Source organism: Dendrobates tinctorius, unplaced genomic scaffold (genome assembly GCF_039654945.1).
Source record: "Dendrobates tinctorius isolate UK_male_01 unplaced genomic scaffold, ASM3965494v1 ptg000199l, whole genome shotgun sequence".
Taxonomy (NCBI): domain Eukaryota; kingdom Metazoa; phylum Chordata; class Amphibia; order Anura; family Dendrobatidae; genus Dendrobates; species Dendrobates tinctorius.
In genome coordinates this window covers 2,031,615-2,058,056 of record NW_027361866.1, presented here as the reverse complement: position 1 = coordinate 2,058,056, position 26,442 = coordinate 2,031,615, and the positions used below count along the sequence as shown (strand labels likewise).

The 26,442-nt window shown below is 48.4% G+C and overlaps 2 long non-coding RNA genes across 3 annotated transcripts in view; one reads left to right on the top strand and one right to left on the bottom strand.

The window, feature by feature from the left end:
• The window catches only part of LOC141056758 (uncharacterized), a 61,442-nt gene extending 36,388 nt beyond the window's left edge, over window positions 1-25,054 (bottom strand). For both annotated transcript variants that reach the window (XR_012221929.1, XR_012221930.1), the window contains exon 1: window positions 24,230-25,054. This is a non-coding gene — a long non-coding RNA (uncharacterized lncRNA). The remainder of the gene's footprint in view (window positions 1-24,229) is intronic.
• Window positions 12,939-13,990, top strand: LOC141056732 (uncharacterized). The gene is made up of 3 exons (XR_012221914.1): window positions 12,939-13,067; window positions 13,161-13,261; window positions 13,763-13,990. It is a non-coding gene; the product is annotated as an uncharacterized lncRNA (long non-coding RNA).
• Window positions 25,055-26,442: the final 1,388 nt, after the last annotated feature.

Sequence of the window (26,442 nt, the reverse complement as noted above, 5' to 3'; positions counted from 1 at the left end):
AAAGTTGTGCGGTTTAGCCTGCAGTTTAGCCATGCGGTTTCACACCTCATATGGAGAAGGTGTGAAACCGAAGTGGAATCCACACAAAGAATTGACATGCTGTGGATTATAACCTGCAGCAAATCCGCATCATGTGCACAGCGTTTTCCAGTTTACCATTGAAAATAATGGTACTGTACAACGCACCTAAATCTGCTGCGGACCCGCAGAGCCAAAACCGCTGCGGATCCACAGCAGAATCTGCACCGTGTGCACATAGCCTAAGTACCACTTGCTGTGTCCCACTAGTGATTTTCTGGCCACTGGATTCTAGCCTGCTCCACCAGTGTCATAGCACATCTATGGATTTACTTTCACGAGTCTCTCACTTTTGACTCCTGCTAGTTTTGGCTGATGCTGACTAGCTTGCTACTGAGTGAAAGTTGCCTTAACGATAAGTCTTCAATAGAAAAAAAAGTTAAAAACCTCTTTAACTAACATAATGCGTAAGGGTATGTTCACACGATCAGTAAACACTCCGGGTTGGACGCTGCATACTTGTGCAGCATCAAAAGCACAGCATCCAGGTGTTACAGCATAGTGGATGGGATTTCTAGAAATCCCATGTCCACAGGCGCCTGAGGATCACCAGCAGAGAAACACATGCGATGCGTCTTTCTAGACCGCAGCATGACTAATTATCTTGAGGAGACTAGCGAAATTTCACCAATACACTATATTGGATGTGGTAAATCTGCAAGATTCCGTGAACACATGCGGATTTAACTACGTTCAATAGACGGCATACGCTGATTAAAAAATGTGCTGCTAGTTCCGGATCATGTGCACCCGGCCTAAGGGTACGTGCACACGTTGCGTTTTTTGCTACCATGTACACCTATGGAAAACCAAATCCTCTGTGCACATGCTGCAGAAATTTCCGCGCAGATTTGCTGCAGTTTATTTTCCGCAGCATGTCACTTCTTTTTTGCAGAACCGCAGCTGCCGTTCCGGGAAGAATGAACATATTTATTTATTCATTCATTCGCTCTCTCAGACAAAACTGCACTGCGGTTTCTGCCAAACGATGCTGATTTTTCGGCAGAAAAAATCCGCAGCGCGCGCCCACACCCTAACAGTCTCACACTGATGCAAATTATTCACAACAGATGGTTGGTGTCACTTTGCTGGCACTATACATTTTCTCTGCAAAAGTTATAATAAATATTGATGCGCGATTGTGCTCAGATGAGATGTTATCGGAGCATGCTCGGGTCCTAACCGAGTGTCTTCAGTGTGCGTGAAAAATAATAATAATGATAACAGTAATAATAATCTTTGTATAGCGCTAACATATTCCGCAGCGCATTACAGTTTTCACACATTATCATCGCTGTCCCCAATGGGGCTCACAATCTAAATTCCCTATCAGTATGTCTTTGTTCAAGTCCCCTCGGCTTTATGGCTCACAGCTGTTCATGTTCAACAGCTTCAACACATGCAGGGATTGCCTGTTTGTTAATGTGCTGCTGATGTGTGGCGCCCCTGAGGCTTCAGTCGCCACAGAGGTACTGCACCTTCTCCTAGGGTGTAATGCCCCACCATCACGTAAGGTGGGAAATCCTGACCACACTCCACACCTGCATTCCACACACAGGATAGTTCAGTGGGGCCACCTAACAGCTACAGGCTGGGGGTTAGCAGAGCACCCCTCGTGGAACCCTGCTTCTTAACACGAGATGTGCTGGGAGGCGGGTGGAGTAAGTTGATACAAAAGAGTGGGAAGAGTGAAGTTAGTTAGTCAGATTGTGAGAGAGGAGAGAAGACGATAGATGTCTGAAGGACGTGCTGCAGCAGGTCCCAGTGATCTGGGCTGCTGGCACGAGAAAGACAGAGAAAGAGACTGATAAGATTGTTAACCTAACCTTCCATAAGAGAGATAGAACCGATCGGAATGAAGGAGAATAGAAGGACGGAGGGAAGCGGGTTGAAGAAAGATAGATAACCCTTCCAGTCCAGAGCGCAAAGGCCGGGGCCCGGTCCCCGAGGTTGATCGGATCTTTATGTCCAGCAACAGACACTGGTGGAGTAGTGAGCCGCTAACGCCTTGCTCCCATCATAGACTTGGGACACAACAGCACTTGGATAGTGAGCCGGGACGCGATAGTGGAGTCCCCGAAGCAGGCTACAGCTGTCTGTCATACAAGTAAAGATTAGGAACACCTAGAGAGAGGCATTCCAGGGTAACTAAGTACTGGAGTGCTTCGCACCTAAAGGCGCATTGGAGGTGTCGTTCAGGAAGGTACAGTACATGGTGGTGGAGTGTGGAAAGGAGAACCCTATCTGGCCTGGAGGTTGGCTGGAGCTCTGACCCAGAGAACACAGTACGGAGGCAGGCGTGTGTGTGAACTGCAAACAGTGAGTAAAGCCTTGGAACCGCACACCCTGGTGTCCTCCAGTTATTCTGCACCGTTACATCTGAGTACCTGTACCTACACCATCTACACCTCCCCGCCATTACTACATCTACACTGCCCTGGGATTACAGCTCCGCCTGTGGGGAGCTTTACCATCTATGCTGCACACACCATCAGTCCCAGTGGATCTGCCCGCAGCGTCGGCCTAACACCACACTTGCCGAGCACCACAGGTGGCATCACAAACTATTCCTATAAACTGTAATATAACTACATCTCCCGCCAATTCTTTGGGGGCCCAGGGCCATGGACCGGGTCACCGCTGCTGTGACACAACCCCCTGACACTGGCCTTGTACCGAGAACCCCACAGCCCTGGGACGCGGGGCGACCCAATTTTGGCATCACGAACAGGATGACGAGACCTGATGCCATCGGGTTCTGTGTGCCTTGGATTTACAACTTTTGAAGATGTGCAAAAAACCAAATTTAATAGACTGTGACATGAATCTTAAAAATGGCCGCTGGCGTGGAGAAGAAGGGCGTGAAGAAATGGGAGGTCCTAAGAAAAGATCGCGAAGAGTATTGGGCCTTCCCTGCCTGAATTACTATGTGACAGATGCATGGCCCACCCCCCGAGGGGTTCGTATACTGGCTTGGTATGGAGGCGCTGGAAGAAGACGCCGCCCCCGGAAGGAGGGGCAGAGGAAGCCAGTGGCGAGAAGGAGGGCGGAGCAAGGAGAAGAACGCCAGAATGCCATGATGGAAGGAACGCAGAGGCCAGAAGAAGATGATGGGGAAAAACCGCCCTCCCCAGGCAGCACTCACAGAGCGTACCACCACTTCAGTATCCCTCACAACGACCATCGCTGCATCCAGGCCAGTGCTGTCATTGGACGCGTCCTGCCAGATGAAGGTACATGAGAGCCCCAGAGGTTGGGGGCGGGAGCGGAGTCCTAGTCCGGATCCAGTGCAGCCACGCAGACTCATACCGGCCTGTCCGGGCCCTGAACCGGGACGGGTGCAGTTACCGGCCGTACCGCAGATGACCCCGGGGGTTGCGACTGCCATCATTCGTCACCCAGTGCCGCCGCAGGAGCCGGAATGGCCCCGGGAGGTAGCAGGAATGATGACTGCACGTGCTATGATTCTAGTGTTGGGAGCTACACCCGTAGGCAGAAACGGCCTGATTTCTGAGGGTGGCCACCGATTAGCCTTGTACCTGCCGCCGACTGTAGTCTCATTCACGGTGATACCCTCCGCAATTGCGGAACAACATCTATTGGTACCGGCTGCCGCCCCCGCAGAACCACCCACTCCTGAGGAACCATCGGTGGGAATAGACATGCATCATGGGTTTCCTCTGCCACAGCTTCAAGGTCTCAGGCAACAGCCAACCTCAGGCAACAGCCAACCCCAACCAGCATGTCGCCTTTACCCCAAGAAGAAGACACCCAAAGTATTACATCTGATTCCAGTACCAGAACCCCAGGAGGGGATCACCAGTAAATAAGAAACAGGAAAAACATACAAATCTCGTTACCCAGGAGGGTCATTTGCACCAGTTGTGCCTCTGTTATTTTTGTTCATCATGGTGCCCAGTTTGTGATTGGCAGTGTTGTTTTGAAATGGAACTGTGGAGATCATAGACGCTGATTGGTCCAAAACTTATTTTGTAAATAGTTTGCACCCCTTTGGGTGCTCTCTCTTGGTTTCACATATAGAAACCCCTTTGCGAAGATAATGTTTTACATATAGACACTTTGCAAAGATGATGTTTTTGAATGTACACTTTTCGAAGAATGATGTCTACTTCAAAGGACACTGCAAGAGATCCCGGCTGGGAGCAGTGTTCAGCACCTTACAAGAATTTTGAATGTTTTATGAAAAAGTATTTGATAATGTTGTGTCTTATGAAAAGTAAATGTCTTTTATAGAATGTTTGATACAGAGAATCAGGAAAATTTTGAGATAGAATGAGAAACTTGAATAAAGAATGTGAGAATTGAATAAAGTGGCAGGTGACAGGCCAGGTGTAGATGGTCAGTGTCTTGCGTCCAGTAGAAACAGAGTAACAGTAGAGAGAATGAAAAAGCGAATAATTGATAGAAAATGTAATAAAGAAAATGTGTTGAGTATAGCACTTTTGAGTTAGAATTGCACTTAAGTAAACTTTTGATACTAAGATAGGAAGTTAGCCTGTTTGTAACGTTTAAGAAATGTGCCTCCTACATTAAGAAGATTAAATAAGTATTGTTAACCAGCATTTAAAATTTTTTGTGTGTTCCTGTATTGTACTTTTGTTGCCTTGCAGCCCGCGGACGTGCTGTGTTTAACGGGGGGTATGTGGTGCCCCTGAGGCTTCAGTGGCCACAGAGCTACTGCACCTTCTCCTAAGGTGTAGTGCCCCATCATCCACGTAAGGTGGAAAATCCTGACCACACTCCACACCTGCATTCCACACACAGGATAGTTCAGTGGGGCCACCTAACAGCTACAGGCTGGGGGTTAGCAGAGCACCCCTCGTGGAACCCTACTTCTTAACACGAGATGTGCTGGGAGGCGGGTGGAGTAAGTTGATACAAAAGAGTGGGAAGAGTGAAGTTAGTTAGTCAGATAGTGAGAGAGGAAAGAAGAAGATGGATGTCTGAAGGACGTGCTGCAGCAGGTCCCAGTGATCTGGGCTGCTGGCACGAGAAAGACAGAGAAAGAGACTGATAAGATTGATAACCTAACCTTCCATAAGAGAGAGAGAACCGATCGGAACGAAGGAGAATAGAAGGACGGTGGAAAGCGGGTTGAAGAAAGATAGATAACCCTTCCAGTCCAGAGCGCAAAGGCCGGGGACCGGTCCCCGAGGTTGATCGGATCTTTATGCCCAGCAACAGTCACCGGTGGAGTAGTGAGCCACTAACGCCTTGCTCTCATCGTAGACTTGGGACACAACAGCACTTGGATAGTGAGCCGGGACGCGATAGTGGAGTACCCGAAGCAGGCTACAGCTGTCTGTCATACAAGTAAAGATTAGGAACACCTAGAGAGAGGCATTCCAGGGTAACTAAGTACTGGAGTGCTTCACACCTAAAGGCGCATTGGAGGAGTCGTTCAGGAAGGTACATGGTGGCTGAGTGTGGAAAGGAGAACCCTATCTGGCCTGGAGGTTGAATGGAGCTCTGACCCGGAGAACACAGTACGGAGGCAGGCGTGTGTGTGAACTGCAAACAGTGAGTATAGCCTTGGAACCGCACACCCTGGTGTCCTCCAGTTATTCTGCACCGTTACATCTGAGTACCTGTACCTACACCATCTACGCCTCCCTGCCATTACTACATCTACACTGCCCTGGGATTACAGCTCCGCCTGTGGGGAGCTTTACCATCTATGCTGCACACACCATCAATCCCAGTGGATCTGCCCGCAGCGTCGGCCTAACACCACACTTGCCGAACACCACAGGTGGCGTCACGAACTATTCCTATAAACTGTAATATAACTACATCTCCCGCCAATTCATTGGGCACCCAGGTCCACGGACCGGGTCACTGCTGCTGTGACACTTCCCCCTGACACCGGCCCGGTACTGAGTACCCCACAACCCTGGGACGCGGGGCAACCCAGATGTTCAACAGCTGCGAGACATTCAGGCGCGAGGACTTTAAAGGGAATCTGTCACCTGCTTTTGGCGGGCTATTTAAATGAGGTCGGTCGGTGTTTCCGATCTTTGCCGCCTCCCCATCCTTGGCTGCCGTCCGCAGTTTTTTCATGAGTTTTTGTCCGCCATTTTTCGCGCGTGTGCTAAGCATTCTTGGCTCGCGCACGCGCAGTATGCTTTGTCCAACTGCGGGCAAAACCGAAAAGCCTGACTGCACATGCGCCGTTAACTTAGCCCCGGAAGTATTTTGCTGTGTTCTGTGGCCTGGTTAACCGTTGCATGTGCAGTCAGGCCAGAAGGGCCTGTCTGGTTATGAGCTGCCTTGTCTGCTATGTTGTTAGCAGAATCTGTGTTCTCAAGACACCCATACTGTGATGAAGCACAAAGTGGCTGACTCCATCACTTACCCCAGCAGGCCACGGGAATCATTAGAAATATTGGTCTTGTAGTAAATCTTGCTTTCCTCCATCCAGGGTAATATTAGTAATATATCCCATCTGGTAATTGGGGACTGGGACAGCATGGGTTTGTGTGATTTCAAATGCCAGGGCTAAATTTCAGCCCCAGTCCGTGTCTGCCGGATGTACTGTGTATTTCATGCAAACACTGCGATTTATGAGTAAACTGTATGTTGTAACACATTGCGCCTGACCTGCAGACAGGCAGCACAAAAAGGGTTAAACCTCTCCACAGAGGCTTGCCCATGTGACCCAGCTCTGTTTGGTGTGCAGAAGCTTCTGGAACAAACTCCCCTGGGCAGTCAGCCAATGACTGCAGCTGTAAGAGTCGGAGATGGTCGTTTGGTGTCTATGATCTCGTAATAACCTGGAGAATCATATTGGCTGGTCAGTTTTAGCATTTAGGGTATGTGCACACGTATGCAGAAAATTCCTGACCGAAAACCGCAAAAAACATGCGTTTTTAACGCGTTTTTCCGCGCGGCCCCAGGCTCATAGAAAATAGCTAGAAATGCGGATTTTTCCGCAAAATTAATGAGCATGCTGCGTTTTTTACCACAATGCTTTTTTTTTGCGGAAAAAAACGCATCAATATGCACAAAAAGTGCAGAAATCATTCAAATAAATGGGATGCTTCTTGTAAGTGTTTTTTAAGTGTCTTTGCTGGTAAAAATGCTTACGTGTGCACACAGCCTTAGTGAGCATAGTGAAAAAAAAAACTGTTGGATTGCACTTTTTTTGCAATTTCAACGCACTTGGAATTTTTTTCCCGTTTTCGAGTACACGACATGGTAAAACCAAAATGGTGTCGTTCAAAAGTATAACTCGACCCACAAAAAATAAGCCCTAACATGGCCATTTTAACCAAAAACTTTTTTTAAAGAAATGTATGGCCCTTGGAAGGAGGGGGAGCAAAAACTGAAAAAGAAAAACCAAAAATACCTCAGGTCGTTAAGGAGTTAAACAATATACATCAATTTGTTGAGTGAGCTGTATCTACAATTTTTTTAAAACATTTTTATTAATGCTTCAGTGCATCATTCGTGTGGCGTTATGTCCCCTCAATTTCCATACGGAGCAGTGTAATGTCTTGATTGTGAGCGCACTCTGCAGGCACGCTAACAGTGTTATTGCAGCTCTTAGGGTGTGTGCACACGCTGAGGATTCTGCTGCAGTTACGCAGCAGATTTGGATTTGGCCACTGCGGGTCCGCAGCAGTTTTTGCTGCGGTGTACAGTACCATTATTCCCCATGGGAATAAAATAACGCAGTGTAGACGGTGCGGATTTTTCAGCGCGGTTTTTCTGCGGTTTTGAAACTGCAGAAAGAATTGACATGTCAATTCTTTCTGCGGAATCCGCAGCGGTTTGCCATCTCCTACATTGTGGAGATGAAAAACCGCAGGGCAAAACCGCAGAGCAATCCGCAGGTAAAACCGCAGGTCTTTTGACCTGCAGATTTACCTGCGGATTTTACAAAATCCGTGCATGTGCACGTAGCCTTATGGCTCGATCCTGGCAGCATTACAGTACCAAGCAATAACCTCAAACAGGAGGGAGCCAGCAATTAGTCGGCAATAACACCATACCAGAAGACATCCTGCTCAGCAAGTGGGTACTAATGACCTATATAAAAGTAGTGGATGACCTCTTTAAGCCTGGGAAGTACACATGGCTGCATTGCACATTCCCAGGGAGGGAGAATATTGCATCCAGGGCCGGATTATAGGAGGGGCAGGCGGGGCTTCAGCCCCAGGGGCCCCCACCACAAGAGCTTCTAAGGGGGCCCGGGCCCCCACCACTGGGCAGCGACCGCCATTTTATTAACGCAGCGCGAGGATAAATATTGGACGCCGTCATGCTGAGATGAACTAGGCATACCGGTACCGCCTCATCCTCTCCTGTCACGCCTCCTCTCCTGTCACGCCTCCTGTCCTGTGGATCTGCTCTGCCTGCTCGCCACGTTCACGAGCATCGTGCGCCCGCCGCCTGCTGTGTACAGTCCCGCCAATCAACTCTGCAGCGCCACGGTGATTAACCCCCTTGCCTCCAGGCTCCAGCTAGCTATATATTTATATATAGCTCCTGTCTGTGCCGGCCGCGGCTGTGTGTGGAGACTAGTGGTGCGCACAGAGATGACGTCATCGCTGTGCTCACGTGTCCAGACACAGCCGCGGCCGGCACAGACAGGAGGACGAGCGATGCTGCAGGGATCGTGGCCGGCTCCACACAGGTCAGCGGCGCTGCTGCCGGCATAGACGGGAGGAGGAGCGATGCTGCTGGAATGAGGAAAGGTGAGTATAAACGTTTATTTTTGTGTGCCACAGGATACAGGCCATATAGCAGGATGGGGGTATATAGCAATATAGGTGTATATAGCAGGATGCATGGGGTATATAAGAGTATGGGGGAGGGGGTATATAGCAGGATGGGGGTATATAGCAGGATGCGGCCATACACCAGGATGGGGTATATTATGAGCAGGATGAGGGGCCTGAGGGCATATATAGCAGGATGTGTTAAATAGCAGGATGCGGCCATATGCCAGGAAGGGGTATATAGCAGGATGGGAGCACATAGATATGAGTATGCTCAGACACAACTGCTGGAATTCACTCGTGAGATCTATGGTTTGTATGTCATATTTTTTTTCTGTAAAGGTACAGCATGGCTGAGCGAAGAATTGATAGGCATAAAACACCAAGATCATATAGTAGTGGTGCTCAGAAGAGGAACAAAGCTATAGAAAAGAAAAGAAGAAGAGATGGTTTTCTTGAAAAGACTCAGAAGCTGAGCAACTATTTTTGCCAAATTTTGCCAGATGATTTGCGTGAGCTACAGGGACAATCCAGTAGAGGTAGGTGAAAGCAAATGCATACCTATGAACATTTATTTTTTTAATTTAAAAAAAAACAAAAACAAAAAACATTTATTTTGTCTTGCAGCAGAGGTTCACAATATTTGTTACATAGCTGATGAGGAAAATGAATTAACCCAAGCTGCTAGTAAAGAAGACAATAAAGAAAAATATGATGAACATGTTGTTGGTAATGTGCATCCAAGAAAATCTGGAGAAGAGGACTTCACAGCTAATGTAGCGGCAGATGACTACCATCTTACAGCAGATGAAAGGGAAGAACATGATGTAATGGATATAGGTGAAGCAGATGACCAAGCAGATGATAAAAAGCAAGAAGACCTAGTGTACACGGCTGTTAGAGGACAGCAAATCTACCATTCAAGTATTGTAGGTCATTCAAGTCCTGCTTATGGTGATGAAGAAGCTCATCTATCATCTGAAGCAGTAGATTGTGCCTGTGATTCTATAAATGCTGGAGTATGTAATGACATCGGTCTTTGGCCTCAAACTTTTAGCTCAGAATTTATAGATTTTTGGGCCACTGAAGGATCAAAAAAGCTTCAGAACTGCACATCAACGCTATTAGAAAAGTCAGTCTCGCAACTGTGTAAAACAGGAAAAGAAATATTTGAGAGAAAATGTAGCAAAAATATTTTCAGTCAAAGAAATAAGAATGGTGAATCAGTCAATCGATCTTGGCTCTGCTTCTCACCAAGCACAGGCAAAGTCTATTGTTATGTCTGTAAACTTATTACACCACAAAAGGAGAACCTTTCTGGGGAAGGTTTTGGAGACTGGAAGCATGTGCATGCACGTATTGCTGAACATGAGGTATCAAAGTCCCATCTTACCGCTGTCACAACACTGGCAAACCGGGGAGAAAGGAAAGGATCCATTAGTGCTCATTTGCTTCAAATGTCAGATGAAATACATGGATACTGGAAGCAAGTCCTTATGCGTGTAGTAAGTACTATAAAATTCCTGGCTGAACGAGGACTTGCTTTTAGAGGTGAAAATGAGCTTCTGAAATCAACAAGAAATGGTAACTTTTTAGGTATAATGGAGCTCATTGCAAAGTTTGATCTGTTTCTTGCCTCACATTAAAGAACATGGTGGAACAGGAAGAGGGAAAACAAATTATCTGTCTTCAACAATTGTTGAAGAGCTAATTCAACTAATGGGACAGCGTGCTCAGCAAGAAATCATTGCTAGAATAAAATTATCAAAATATTACTCGGTGTCAGTTGATTCTACCCCAGATGAAGCACACATAGACCAGCTAACAATTGTTATATGATATCTTGAAGGATCTTCACCAAAGGAAAGATTCCTAACATTTCTTCCAAATTGTGGTCAAACAGGATATGCTATAGCTAATGCATTGCTGCAGTTTTTACAGCAACATAAAATTGAAATACGTGACTGTCGGGGACAAGCTTATGACAATGCCGCAAACATGTGTGGAAAATATAAAGGGATGCAGACATATGTTAAAGAGAAGAACAAATTTGCAGAGCTGATACCATGCTGTGGGCACTCCTTAAACTTGGTTGGTAAAGCAGCTGCTAATGCATGTCCTAAGGCTGTAAATTTCTTCCAATTTGTACAACAAATTTATGTTTTCTTCACTGCATCCACTCATCGCTATAAAATTTTGGCTAATTATCTAAGTCAATCTGGATCAAAGTATCTTGTTCCCAAAAATCTAAGTGACACTCGATGGGCATGCCGGGCAGATGCCACAAAAGCTTTAGTTCAAGGCTATGCAAAAATTAAAGAAGCTCTTGTGAAAATTGGATCTGACCAGGATGAAAAAGATATTGAAAAAAATGAAGCGAATGGTCTTTCAAGACAGATGTCATCACTGGAAATATCATTATTAGCTGTTTTTTGGAAGGACATTTTAAACAGATTTGATGCCACGAATAAGGCCCTACAACATCCAAAATTATTACTTCAGTCCACAGTGGATATGCTGAAGTCTTTGAAGAATTTTGTGGAGTCGAAAAGAGACCATTTTTTACTATATGAGCAAGAAGCAAAACATTTGAGTGACACAGAAGAGTACTGTGAGGAGCACTCAAGACGTCATAAAAGAAATGTCCGATTAAATCCCCTGGACTATGCAAAGGAACCTGGAAGCCAGTTTTCTCCTAGTGAGAAGTTTAAGGTTGAAAGCATTTTACCTGTTATAGATCGTATTTCTACATCTCTTTTGGATAGAATATCTTCCTATGAAGTAATTGCTGAAAGGTTTGGCATTCTTGGCAATCTTGCAGTAGCCACTCCACAACAAATCTCTTCTGCAGCCCGTAACTTAGCGAATATATATGTTGAAGATCTAGATGCAGCTTCACTTGAAAATGAATTACAACAGTTTGCATATCTTGTTAAAAATGCTACACTAGCTGAACATGAAGATTTCCCTAGAGAGCTCTGCATGTATAAAATGGTGCTAAAGGACCCTTTCAAGAGTACATTCCCAAATATTGAAATTCTTTTGAGAATGTATTTGGTCTTGATGGTAACCAATTGCAGTGGAGAGAGATCATTCTCCAAAATGAAGCTAATTAAAAACAGACTTCGCAGTACAATGGGCCAGAAACGTCTATCCCACCTTTGCTTGTTAAGCATTGAACATGACATTCTTGAAGAGCTAGACTTTTCAGATCTGATTCAAGAATTTGCTATGAAAAAATCAAGAAAAGTTCACCTCTAAGTTTCCAGTACTTTGGCCTTCCTAAATGTTCCAAAAGGTTTGTAAAACTATGCTCACATTGTGATCAAATATGATATGTACATCCTTAAAAGCTCAGATATGGTATGCGTAATGCAAATGTGCAACTGGTTGCTGTTGAGACTTGGTCTGTTATATTACTCAGTTTTTCAATACAGAAAAACACCCGTAACAAACACTAATTTTATGTTGAAAGACACCCACCCATGACCTTCTTTAACTTGTTTAATAAATCAACCTTTTCCATTGCCTGTGTCAGAGACTTAATAGTCTCACTGTTCTTGCAATAATGGTGGCTTTACACAGAGAAATTTAGCTCATAATTGTTTGGAAGCGAGTGACCTTTACTGTAACAACCCCCTGCACAGCATGGGGAGGAGCAATCCGTAATCTGAGCCACCTTTACATAAGGCAAATAATTGCTAACGGGTGTTTTCAGGGATGCTCTCTAGCAATTTTCTTAACTATAATTTCCCAGTGTACCCTAAAGAATCTATTTTTGTGATCATGGTAAAACCTTATGTGCTCCGAACATGAAAAATGCCCTCCAATAGGAATCCCCCCCCAGCAGTGGCCACAGTCTTTGACAGACAGCTAGGTCAACCGTTAAAGTTCTTGAGCAGCCTGCCGCGCATGCGTGCGGCTCTCCATATACTTGTCTGAGAAAACTGAGCACTGCTGTTAGTCTCCTCATGCAATACTGGGGGCTGGCTGAGCCATGGAGTTATGAGCCAACCCCCTGCTTCTAGACTGCTGTAGAGCAGTCAGAAGCAGGGGAGACAGCACAACCCCTTTAATCACTTTAACATAAGTAAAAACATGCCTTTAACCCCTTCTTTTTTTTTTCAGTTCCGTTTAAGTTTAATACATTATGGGTGTTCTGTTCGTGGCATCAAATCTGTTATCATACATCTTGGATTACCTGGATATATACATCTTAAATTATAAATGGAGAATAACTGTTAGGTAAGCAAAGCTGCAAAGTTCTAGTCTGCTCATATATCCATTCCATTCTAATGATGATTATTTTAACTTTTTATAATTTTCATTTCCTTATAGCATACAAGTTGTGTTTTGAGGTTACTACAAGAATCATTGGATGTTTGATGGATAGAGTTCATATGATCCTTCTCAACGTACTCTATTTCATTATATGATGGGTAAGTGAAATTTTTAAGGCACATATAAAAATTTTTGCATTTAATGCTGGTACTAATGTTGACATTTTACTTATTCTTTGTGTTAATTTTCCCCTGGAGCTCTGCAATCTGATGACAGACATGTGTTGGATACAGAGATTTGACAGGGGGAGTGGTAAAACTTAGTTGTCAATTTATTCACGACTTTCTAAGAGGTATTACAGAAAAAGTACAATTCAGAGTTATGGGAAAAGATGCTTTGAAATTGTTATATTATGTGGAAAGCAAGAGAGCCAGACAAAATCATACATCATTGTGGGAAAAAATACAGTAAAGCTTGTAATGTATACATTTATTTATGCTTTTATCTGTATACACTTTTATATAAAGCATGTTTTCGATCGCTAACACCTCCCCCTTGTACTTGGAGATGCTCACAGGCACATTAAGACAGGTGATATATCCTCCTTCAGCCAACAGACCTGTATTCAAAGAATGCTTCTTTTTCTTCTCTTACTATAGGAGAGCAAGCCACTACTCCGGAGATAATACAATAGAGAGCATATTGTTATACAGTAGTTAGCAACAATTGCTGCCGGTGAAAACTTTCCCTTTCTGCATTTTTATTATTCCTTGGCTGTCTTAACATTGGGTTCAATAAAAAAAAATGTGAGTAACTCTTTCTGTCTATAATTGGACTGCTTTGAGTTATCCTGGACTGTATCTCTATTGTAGTACTGTAAATCTGAATGTGGCAGAACAAGAGGATAAGATTAGATTGTACATCTAAGGCTGGTTTCACATTCGCGCTTTTTAAGCGCACGCACGGCCGGGGGTAGCTCCTCCCCCGAGCCGGCTCTCTGCCCGGCGTGCCCGCCCCTTCCTTGTAGCGCCGCCTCCTAGCGCACAGCGGCGCCTGCGATCGGCGCACCATATCTTTAGCATAGGGTGCGCAGATCGTGCGCAGGCCGTGCGCTAGTTGCGCTTTGACCTGCGCTGCGCACTTTTGACGGTGCGCCGTGCGCGCCAAAATCCGAAAAGTTTGATTTTGGCGCGCACGGCGCACCGTCAAAAGTGCGCAGCGCAGGTCAAAGCGCAACTAGCGCACGGCCTGCGCACGATCTGCGCACCCTATGCTAAAGATAGGGTGCGCCGATCGCAGGCGCCGCTGTGCGCTAGGAGGCGGCGCTACAAGGAAGGGGCGGGCACGCCGGGCAGAGAGCCGGCTCGGGGGCGGAGCTACCCCCGGCCGTGCGTGCGCTTAAAAAGCGCGAATGTGAAACCAGCCTAAATCACGTCATCCACACCCACAGGGGCCTGATTACATAATTAGGGCTCATACTCACATGCAAGAAACTTGGATGAGTCTCGGGCGTCAATGCCCGACACAGCCGCCGTCACTCAGATTGGAGCATTCAGCTGCATAGAAATACATGCAGCTGAACGCTCCGATCCCGAGTGCTGGCGGCAATGCCGGGTATTGACGTGCGAAACCCGTCCTAGTTTCTCGCATGTGTGTATGAGCACTTAGAGGGGGAAGTAGTCCAGGGTAGTCAATGCTCCTCCAGCCAAATCTTTTCCCCCTCAACTAGTCAACTACTAATTTGCATAGAGAGAAAGCAGCATCAAAGTTAATTATATGTTAATTCAGCCACTGCAAAGCTTGTTAGAATGCAGGGTAAGGTTGCTATGCATACATGGTGGCGGTTTAGGAAGGCTAGGGCAAATGTCAGATTTTCATTAATGGTCACATAGGCCCCCATTACCATAGAGAGGCCAAAAGAATGGTATTTTAGTCTCCATTTGGCAGATATGCAGTGTGGCGCCCCTGAGGCTCAGTCGCCACAGAGGTACTGCACCTTCTCCTAAGGTGTGGTGCCCCACCATCCAGGTAAGGTGGCAACTCCTAACCACGCTCCAACACTCGCACCCCACACAACAGAGTAGTTTGGCAAAGCCACATTGCGGCTCTTGGCTCAGAGGGTAGCAGAGCACCTTTGGTGGCTCCCTGCTTGGAACACTAAATGTGCTGGGAGGTGGGTGGAGTTTAGAATATATAAAAGAGTGGGAAAGTGTAGAATTACAGGTCAGTCTGACAGGGCAGTCTGACAGGAGGTCAGAGGGAGAGAAGGTCACTCGGAGAGGAGTGAGGATCCCTGGAAGAGGGATGGAGGAAGGAGTGCTGCAGCTGCCTCAGTGATCTGAGCCAGCTGGCACGGGGAAGGAAAGAAGGAGAAGGACATTAACTTGAAACCTAAGCTTCCATAAGAAAGAGACAAGTACGGAACGATGGAGTAAAAAGAACACAGAGGACGTGGGTTAGGAGAGAACCCTGCCTAGAAGTTCTAAGCGCAAGGCCGGGGCCCGGTCCCCTAGGTTGTATGAACACTAATGGTTCTGCAGCAGACACCGGTGGAGTAGTGGGCTGTAAATGCACTACTTCCATCATAGATGTCACGGCCCCTGGCCCTGCCGTCTCGGCCCCCGGGCCCCCTGCCATGCTCCCCGTCAGGTCTCCCAGCGCGCGCAGCCATACTTACCGCGTCCGGCAGCCGCGCTCCTCCCAGCCCCGATGTCGGCTTCCTTCTCTGTGCGGCCGCGGCTGGTGACGTCACCGCGGGTCTCGCGCATGCACCGTAGGCCGCAGTCAGCTCTCCCCATCTGACCCGGCCTCCGACGGCGCCCTGCCCTGACGGCGCCGCCGGGCCAATGGGAGCACAGCGGCTGCTATATCAGGTCATCCTCCCTTAATGGAGGCGCCTGACCGCTGTTGTTCATTCAGCACCTTTGGGTCCGCACGCTCGCCTGTCATCAGGCTCCTTGTGCTAATCTATCTTGTCCGTTCCAGTTCCAGTCCTGTGTCCGTTCCAGTTCCAGTCCTGTGTCCGTTCCAGTTCCAGTCCTGTGACCGTTCCTGTTCCTGTCCTGTGTCCGCACCTGTTCCTGTCCTGTGTCCGTTCCAGTTCCAGTCCTGTGTCCGTTCCTGTTCCAGTCCTGTGTCCACACCTGTTCCAGTCCAGTGTCCGCACCTGTTCCAGTCCTGTGTCCGTTCCAGTTCCAGTCCTTTGTCCGCTCCTGTTCCAGTCCTGTGTCCGCACCTGTTCCAGTCCTGAGTCCGTTCCAGTTCCAGTTCCTGTGTCCGTTCCTGTTCCAGCCCTGTGTCCGCATCTGCTCCAGTCCTGTGGTCGTACCGGTTCCAGTCCTAAGTCCACACCTGCTCCAGTTCCGGGATCGTACCTGTCCTAGTCCTGGGTCCGTACCAGCTCCAGTCCTGGGTCTGTACCTGTTCTGGCTCAGTCTCCGTACCTGCTCCAGCACTGCCTACCCGACTCCGTACCTGCTGTCCATCACAAGCCGCACCAACCCGGGTTCCAGCTCCCGGTCCAGCTCCAGTCCAGTCTACCGGATCTATTCCGAGCCGCCCCTCTTGGTTCCGGCTACCATGGCATTCGAACCCCCGGACCTGCGCCTAACGGTCCCTGTATAGGGGTCGGCCACACCTGGTCGCTCGTTCGGGGTCCCTCGGTGCCACGGTCCAGAGGGTCCACTCCGGAGAACTTCGCTCTGCCTAGTGCGGTGTCCCGAGTAACAGTGAGTAACAGTGCGATCAGGCCATGGATCCCGCCGGAATTTCTGCTCCCGGTCAAAAGGAGTTGCTCTTTTTACGGGAGAACCAGGGGCGCATCATGTCGGTCATGAAGTCCATGGAGTCCCGTCTGTCCGCCCTTCAGGCAGCCGATCCTGGGAATGCCGCTCAGCTGGCTGGTCTCCAGAAGGAGTTTAGCCAGCAGCGGGACGCTCAGTCCCATATTCTGTCCTATATTGCCTCGGTAGACAGTCGCCTGGGAGATCTCCAGTCCGCCGCTGCAGCCTCAGCCGCCCTCCCTAATCCCGCTCCGATCCCTCTCCTCGCTTGGCTAAACCACCCCGGTACAGTGGGGACCCCAAACAGTGTAGGGGGTTCCTAAACCAGTGTGGCTTGCATTTCGAGCTACAGCCTCACCAGTATCCCTCCGATAGAGCCAAGGTGGCCTTTATCATGTCCCATCTGGAGGGAGAGGCCTTGTCCTGGCTAAATCCGCTCTGGGAGAGGGACGATCCCATAGTCTCTAGTATTCCGGTTTTTCTGGACACCTTTCGTAAGGTGTTCGATGAGCCTGGACGAATAGCCTCACTTACGGAATCACTCTTCAACCTCCACCAGGGTTCCCTTACTGTCGGTCAGTACGCCATTCGGTTCCGCACCATGTCCTCAGAGTTAGGATGGAATAACGAGGCATTAGTCGGGGCCTTTTGGCGGGGGTTGTCGGGCAGAATTAAGGATGAGTTAGCGGGGCGGGATACTCCTACCACCCTCGAGGACCTCATCTCCCTGGCCACTCGAATTGACCTCCGGTTTCAGGAGCGCGCCCGGGAATCAGCGAGGGACAGGAGACCCATTCGGTCTGCTCCGACCACTAGTCGGCCCTTTAGCCCACGCTCGCCCGGTCCTGTACATACTCCGCCTCCCGAGCCTATGCAGGTAGATCGGGTCCGGATAACTGAGAGACGTCAGAGGGAGAGACGGGAGCAGGGTCTCTGTCTATATTGCGGAAGCGCTTCCCACTTTATCCGCTCTTGTCCTGTGATACCGGGAAACTCCTCCACCTAGGCCAGGTAAGAGGTCGTCCTAGGTGATTATGAATCCTCTCAGCCCCTTACACTTTCTGTTCTTTTACTTTCAGGGGAGAGGCGTGGGTCCGAGGTGGCCTATGTGGATTCGGGCTCAGCAGGCAACTTCATCCAGCGTGAAGTGGTGGATAAGTATCGCATTCCCGTGGTCACCCTGAAGAACCCCCGGCTGCTCGCTTCCGTTGACGGCAGACCGCTACAGGAATCCATCACCGCGGTCACGGAGGAAGTCGTCTTACAAGTCGGCGCTCTCCACCGAGAAAAAGTGGCCTTCTACGTGTTGCCTGACCTGTCTCATGCCATCCTTCTTGGCCTCCCGTGGCTACGGACACACCAGCCGGTACTCAACTGGTCGACCGGGGAGGTCTTACGCTGGGGAGATTCTTGTCATGGTCGCTGTCTGAACCTCATTCATCCGGCCGTTCCCACCCGCCCACCTCTGGAGCTCTCGGGACTCCCCTCAGCCTATTGGGCTTATGCCGACGTGTTCGACAAGAAGGAGTCGGAGATACTCCCGCCACATCGGTCCTTCGATTGCCCGATCGAGTTAATCCCTAGTTCTACTCCTCCTAGGGGCAGGATATATCCCCTGTCTCCTGCGGAATCCGCAGCCATGTCTGAATACGTCGTGGAGAACCTCGCCAAGGGATTCATTCGGAAGTCTTCGTCTCCTGCGGGCGCCGGGTTCTTCTTTGTCAAAAAGAAGGACGGTTCTCTGCGCCCTTGTATCGACTATAGAGGATTGAACAGCATTACTATCAAGAACCGGTACCCGCTCCCTCTTATTCCGGAGTTGTTTGACCGTCTCAGAGGGGCCCGCATCTTCTCCAAATTGGACCTCAGGGGGCATACAACCTCATCCGCATCCGTGCCAGCGATGAATGGAAGACCGCCTTTAACACCCGTGACGGCCATTACGAGTACTTGGTGATGCCCTTCGGTCTGTGCAATGCCCCGGCGGTGTTCCAGGAGTTCGTCAATGAAATCTTTCGGGACCTCCTGTACTCCTGTGTCGTAGTATACCTGGATGACATCCTGGTCTTCTCCCCAGATCTTCCGTCTCACAGGAGGACCGTCCGCCTTGTTCTTCAGCGTCTTCGGGAGAATCATTTATATGCCAAAATGGAGAAGTGCCTGTTCGAGCAGACCTCACTGCCTTTTCTGGGTTACATCGTCTCTGATGCCGGACTGCAGATGGATCCTCAAAAACTCTCCGCCATTCTCAAGTGGCCTCGTCCAGTTGGCTTAAGAGCCATCCAACGTTTTTTGGCGTTCGCCAACTACTAATCGGCAATTCATTCCGCATTTTTCCTCACTCTCCAAGCCGATCTCTGCCCTTACCCGTAAGGGGATCCCTACTAATTCTTGGACACCCGAAGCCGAAGAGGCCTTCCAGTCGCTAAAACAAGCGTTTTCCACGGCTCCCGTTTTGATCCGTCCAGAGAGCGACAAACCTTTTGTGCTGGAAGTGGACGCGTCCTCGACTGGCGCCGGGGCTGTGTTATCCCAGAGAACTGGTTCGGGCCGCCTACGTCCCTGTGGTTTCTTCTCCAGAGCCTTCTCCCCAGCTGAGTGTAATTACTCGATTGGCGACCGTGAGTTATTGGCCATCAAACTGGCATTGGAGGAGTGGCGTCACCTTCTGGAAGGAGCTGTCCACCCATTTGTTGTTTATTCTGACCACAAGAATCTAGCCTACCTCCAGTCCGCCCAGAGACTCAATCCTCGACAGGCTAGATGGTCCCTGTTTTTTGCTTGATTTGATTTCGAGCTGCACTTTCGCCCCGGAGACAGGAACACTAAAGCCGATGCCCTATCCAGGGTATTTCAGCCGTGTGAATCTGGGGAGGAACCTTCCCATGTTATCGAGCCCTCGAAGATAATCACAGTGGCTCCGCTGAAGCTGCTGTCTCCACCCCCGGGCAAAACTCTTGTGCCAGAGAACGTCAGGAGGAGAGTTCTTCTATGGGGTCATTCCTCCAAGGTGGCTGGCCATGCCGGAATTAGGAAAACCCTGGCCCTCATAACACGGTATTACTGGTGGTCCACTCTTCGTCAGGATGTGGCGGACTTCGTTGCCTCCTGTTCTTCTTGTGCAAGGAATAAGACACCTCGTCGTTCTCCTTTTGGCCTGCTGCTTCCGTTACCGATACCGAAGTCTCCCTGGGAAAGTATCGCCATGGATTTTATCACGGATCTGCCCCGCTCGTCTGGCTGTACGGTGATCCTTGTGGTCGTGGACCGCTTTTCTAAGATGGCGCATTTCCTTCCGTTAAGTGGCCTTCCTTCCGCACCTGCTTTAGCCAAGATCTTCATTCATCAAATTTTTAGGTTACATGGCCTTCCTCAACGAATTGTGTCAGATCGTGGAGTACAGTTTACGGCTAAATTTTGGAGGGCGCTTTGCAAGCTTCTGGACATATCCTTGGATTTCTCATCTGCCTATCATCCGCAGACCAATGGGCAAGTGGAACGAACTAACCAGACGCTGACTACATACCTTCGGCATTTCTCCAACGCCCATCAAGATGACTGGGTTGAGCTGCTTCCATGGGCGGAGCTCGCCTATAATAATCATGCTGGTGAATCCTCTACCAAATCACCTTTTTTCGTAGTATTTTGAAAACATCCTAACATACCTCTTCCTGTCACCCCAGCCTCCGAGGTACCGGCAGCCAATTCCCAATTCCAGGAATTCTCTGAGATCTGGTCCGAGACCAACGCAGCCCTCAAGAGAGCCAGCGAGCGAATGAAGAGACACGCAGACAAGAGATGGCTGGACCCCCCACCATTTCACATTGGGGATAAGGTCTGGCTATCGTCCAAGTACATCCGACTGAAACTACCCTCTTACAAGCTGGGCCCCCGGTACATTGGTCCTTTTGAGATCCTGGAACGAGTCAACGAAGTCGCCTACAGGTTGAGGTTGCCTGCTTCGCTCCGTATCCCGAACACCTTCCACGTCTCTCTCCTGAAACCTGTGGTCCTAAATCGGTTTCATCCGGCTCCTGCTCCAGCTCCTCTCCCGGTGGGTTCGGATGACACCTTCGAGGTAAGGGATATTCTTGCCATGAGGAGAGTTAGAGGGAGAACCTTTTTCCTTGTTGACTGGGAGGGTTTTGGTCCTGAGGAGAGATCCTGGAAACCCCGGGAGAACATCAACGCTCCCCGCATTCTCAGGCGATTTTTTTCCAACCGCAGTAGGGGGCGGCGTGAGGGGTAGGGTACTGTCATGGCCCCTGGCCCTGCCGTCTCGGCCCCCGGGCCCCCTGCCACGCTCCCCGTCAGGTCTCCCAGCGCGCGCAGCCATACTTACCGCGTCCGGCAGCCGCGCTCCTCCCAGCCCCGACGCCGGCTTCCTTCTCTGTGCGGCCGCGGCTGGTGACGTCACCGCGGGTCTCGCGCATGCGCCGTAGGCCGCGGTCAGCTCTCCCCATCTGACCCGGCCTCCGGCGGCGCCCTGCCCTGACGGCGCCGCCGGGCCAATGGGAGCACAGCGGCTGCTATATCAGGTCGTCCTCCCTTAATGGAGGCGCCTGACCGCTGTTGTTCATTCAGCACCTTTGGGTCCGCACGCTCGCCTGTCATCAGGCTCCTTGTGCTAATCTATCTTGTCCGTTCCAGTTCCAGTCCTGTGTCCGTTCCAGTCCTGTGTCCGTTCCTGTTCCAGTCCTGTGTCCGTTCCTGTTCCAGTCCTGTGTCCGTTCCTGTTCCAGTCCTGTGTCCGTTCCTGTTCCAGTCCTGTGTCCGCTCCTGTTCCAGTCCTGTGTCCGCTCCTGTTCCAGTCCTGTGTCCGCACCTGTTCCTGTCCTGTGTCCGCACCTGTTCCAGTCCTGTGTCCGTTCCAGTTCCAGTCCTGTGTCCGTTCCTGTTCCAGTCCTGTGTCCGCACCTGTTCCAGTCCTGAGTCCATTCCAGTTCCAGTCCTGTGTCCGTTCCTGTTCCAGCCCTGTGTCCGCATCTGCTCCAGTCCTGTGGTCGTACCGGTTCCAGTCCTAAGTCCACACCTGCTCCAGTTCCGGGATCGTACCTGTCCTAGTCCTGGGTCCGTACCAGCTCCAGTCCTGGGTCTGTACCTGTTCTGGCTCAGTCTCCGTACCTGCTCCAGCACTGCCTACCCGACTCCGTACCTGCTGTCCATCACAAGCCGCACCAACCCGGGTTCCAGCTCCCGGTCCAGCTCCAGTCCAGTCTACTGGATCTATTCCGAGCCGCCCCTCTTGGTTCCGGCTACCGTGGCATTCGAACCCCCGGACCTGCGCCTAACAGTCCCTGTATAGGGGTCGGCCACACCTGGTCGCTCGTTCGGGGTCCCTCGGTGCCACGGTCCAGAGGGTCCACTTCGGAGAACTTCGCTCTGCCTAGTGCGGTGTCCCGAGTAACAGTGAGTAACAATAGACTTGCAGCACAACAGCAACACGGATAGAGAGCCGGGACTCAGGAGAAAGGAGTCCCCGAAGCAGGCTACAGCTGTCTGCCGTACAAGTAAGGTTCATAGGAACATCTATCAGGAGTTCGTGGGTGCATATAGACATAGGGTTTTAGTAATTTCCGAGGAACTCCAGTGTAACTGAGTACTAGGAGATCTTCACACTTAAAGGCGCTATAGAGGAGACGTTCAGAAAGGCATATGTTGGCGGAGTGTTGGAAGGGAGCATTCCATCTTGCCTGGGGGTTGACTGAGTCCCTGACCTGGAGGGCACGGCACGGAAGCGGGCACTACAGACTGTGAGTAAAGCTTTGGAACTACATGCCCTGGTGTCCTCCATTCATTCCTGCTCCAGACACTACACCATCTAAGTGTCATCACATCTACACTGCCCTGGGACTACAGCTCCGCCTATGGGGAGCTACACCATCTATGCTGCCACACACCATCAGTCCCAGAGGATCTGCATGCAGAGTCGGCTTAACATATCACTTGCCGAACACCACAGGTGGCATCACAAACTATCACATTAACTACAAACCACCATTCACAAAACGCCTCTGATTACTTTGGCGCCCAGGGCCATGGACCGGGTCACCGCTGCTGCGACACATCCCACCGGCCCAGTGCCGAGTACCCCACAGCCCTGGGAGGGCGACCCATGCAGTACTGCAACCTACGCCAAAAAGTGCTGTGTAATACTTTCTTGCAATGGGTTCTTATGTTGGAAAAATGCCACTGCATCCATCCAGACTGGTCACTACAGGCATGTGCCTCAAGAGTGTAAGGAGGGAAACTTTTTGAATGTGCGAACAAAGGTTGCACATGGTTTTATTGCAGTTTACTGCAGTTTCTAGAGCTAAATCTTACACAGGTGCGTAGTGTATTATGTGCATTGATTTCTGCAAGCCTTCACCTAAATGAGGCAGTTACTGAAATCTAACAAATCTGACACATATGCATTAAGCCTCCTTCGTGCACTCTTTTTTAGCATTACAATTTCTAGTGTCTGTCACAGCATTTTTTATTTTTACATTTTGTCCATGCATTTTTCAAGTTCTACAGAAACAGCTTCAAAACCCCCACCTTGTGTATGTTCTGAAAAGCATTGTGTGCAAAACTAGCCCTAGGCAGTCTCCACACAGCGGGTGGGCTAGCTATTGGACATCCTGTGGAGCCACAAACACTTCCATGCTCTCTAGCAGGTTTCCTTTATGAATTCTTTGTTCCTTCTGCATGGAGTCCATTGTGAGAAAAGTGGGAATCAAATGTTTGTTGTTATTCCAAAAGCACACAAGAAAAAAGTGGATGAAAAAGGGTCCCCAAAACAACTGCAATGTTTAGCAACACCGAAGAACATTTTGCATCTAAACAAATGCATTTCAGCACCGTGTACACAATGCATTTCTTACTGATAAGACAAGTGCTAAGGTTCCAAAAGGTCCAAGACCACATTCACACGTTCAATATTTTACATCAGTATTTGTAAACCAAAACGAGGAGTGGGAGGAAAATGCAGAAATGGTGCACGTGTTTCTATTATGTTTCTTGTCTGACGGGCAGCACGGTGGCTCAGTGGTTAGCACTGCAGCCTTGCAGCGCTGGAATCCTAGGCACTCCGGTTTCCTACCACATTCCAAAAACATACTGATAGGCAATTTAGACTGTGAGCCCCAATTGGGGACAGTGATGATAAAGTATGTGAAGCGCTGCAGAATATGTTAGCGCTATAAAAAAAAAAATAAAGATTATTATTAAAAAATAGTGTTCAACTCCTGGCTTTGGCTTACGAATACAGATGCAAAAAACTCACCAAAGACTCAACATGTGACCATGGCTTAAGGATTTGAACAAGATTTCCATAAAACAGAAAGTAAATATACTGCTTACTTGTCTGGACTGAATGGATGCAGGATCTTTGTCTTTATAATCTTTGGAAGGATCAGCTGTGTATAGGATTTTCCCCTGCTTCCTCCCAAGGTTACATCTGTGTGCTGCCTGCTTATCTGTATGAATGAATTCCTACTGTGATTATCAGTATAGACAGAGCTGTGGGTAGTGCAGGAGGGCTACAGCTGTTGATTGGTTTGTTAGGCCTCTTTCACACATCAGTTTTTTGCCGTCAGGCGCGATCCGGCTTTTTTTTGTAAAACCGGATCCGGCAAAATGCAATGCCGGATCCAGTTTTTCCCCATTGACTTGCATTAGCGCCGGATCATGCCGGATGGCATTGCGTTTCATCCGTTTTTTGCCGGATCCGGCAACTTGTCTCATTCCGGCGTCTGGAAAAAACGGCTACTGTAACGTTTTTTGTCTCCGGCGAAAAAGCCGGAAGCGCCGGATCCGGCGCTTCCAGCTTTTTGCTACAATGAAAGTCTATGGGCGCCGGAATGCGCCGGATCCAGAAAAAGACGGATCCAGCCACCGGATCCGTTTTTTTTAAGTCTGCGCATGCTCAGATCCAATTGGCCAGCCCCCAGGAACAGATATAACCTGCTAGACGGATCCAGCAAAAAAACGGATCCGTTTCTACAGTTCTCCAAAATTTATGCCGGATCCGTTTTTTCTAAAAATAGCCGGATCCTGCCTGACGGCAAAAAACTGATGTGTGAAAGTAGCCTAAGTGGTAGGGAAGGCCCAAGGACATGATGTCATACTAGTGAGAAACTTTCCCCCACAATAGAAAGAGGACATATCTTTACGTAGAACAATGTTAGCCAGTGAAGTACATAAAAAAATACAAAATAGTTATGCATCTTTCTACCTTCTTTACATTTTAGGATACTCATAAAAGCTATAAAGTTCCTAAATCTGAGATGCATATAGTTATATACCTTGTGTGTGTATAGTTACATTGTTTCAAATTCTCTTAATTGACAATTGGTCTTGCTTGTCTATTTTGCTATAGTAATGCCCTATTTCTTAGTGTTTTATGTACGCCCACTGTGGGGCCTTCATCAGGCTTCCAGCATGCACATCTGTATTGATACATTAAATACTATTATTAGTACACAAAGTGCTTTTTTGTATTCACAATACAAGTTTATTTATCATATCTAGTTAATGTGTGAAATGTTTTTGAATGTACAATGTGGATGAGCGAGCACTAAAATACTCTGGTACTCATTGCTCGAATCAAGCAATTCTCAATACTCGCATGCTCGTGTACGACCATAATGGGAATAAATGGGAACGCTAAGCTATTTTCTGGCAGACCCTACAAACAGGTCTGGGGGGGGGGCAGTGAAGACCCTGGAAGCATCTCTGACTCCCAGATCTCTGCTGAGAACAATGGTGTCACACTTTTACTCCACTTTAAGGAGTGACAATAAAACTTTCTGAACCAACGAAAGATTGCATTTTGCAGGAAAAAAAAATGTTAGGAAATATTTTTTCCTGTATATTGACTTGTATATAAGGCAAAATGTCAAAAAAGATTTAAAAAAATATTTAAGTAAACCGAAATTGATTTTTTTAAAATAAAACATACGAAATTTCAGTTGAATTTATGAAGGAAGCAAGAACTGCAAAAATAATGGACTCAGATACACCCTGTATTAGGCATAAAGGAGGGCCTCATGCACATTCTGTTCAAATTGTCATTTATTGGTACTCCTAGACTCATAAAGGTTATGCACTTTTGAGGGTTATATTGTTGAGGGGAGCCTTAAGTTCAAATACTTAATTAACCTCAAGTGTATTATTTCACCTTACATGAGCTTTTTCAGATCAAAGTGTGACACTAAAGATGGCTGCCATTTCCAGCTTGCCTCATACCATGTGCTCATGGAACTGGAATTTCCTGTTTGGTCAAACAGCATGTGTTCCATGGATCCACCAACGACAACGTCCACTGTGATGACCTCATGGACCAACCCAGCCTGATGACCTCATGGATCCACCTGGACTAGCTCACTCACCAACCCACTAACCAATGGAATACATCCAAACACTTCTATTTTAGAGTTAACTGAGCCCACTTACAAGGGACATAAAACTTATGTGTGAATCAATAAAGCTGTCGCATTACGCTTGCTCTCTTGGAGCTATGCCATAGATTGATCAGAGAGGTTACATCCAACTGAGACTCTGGTGTGATTCTT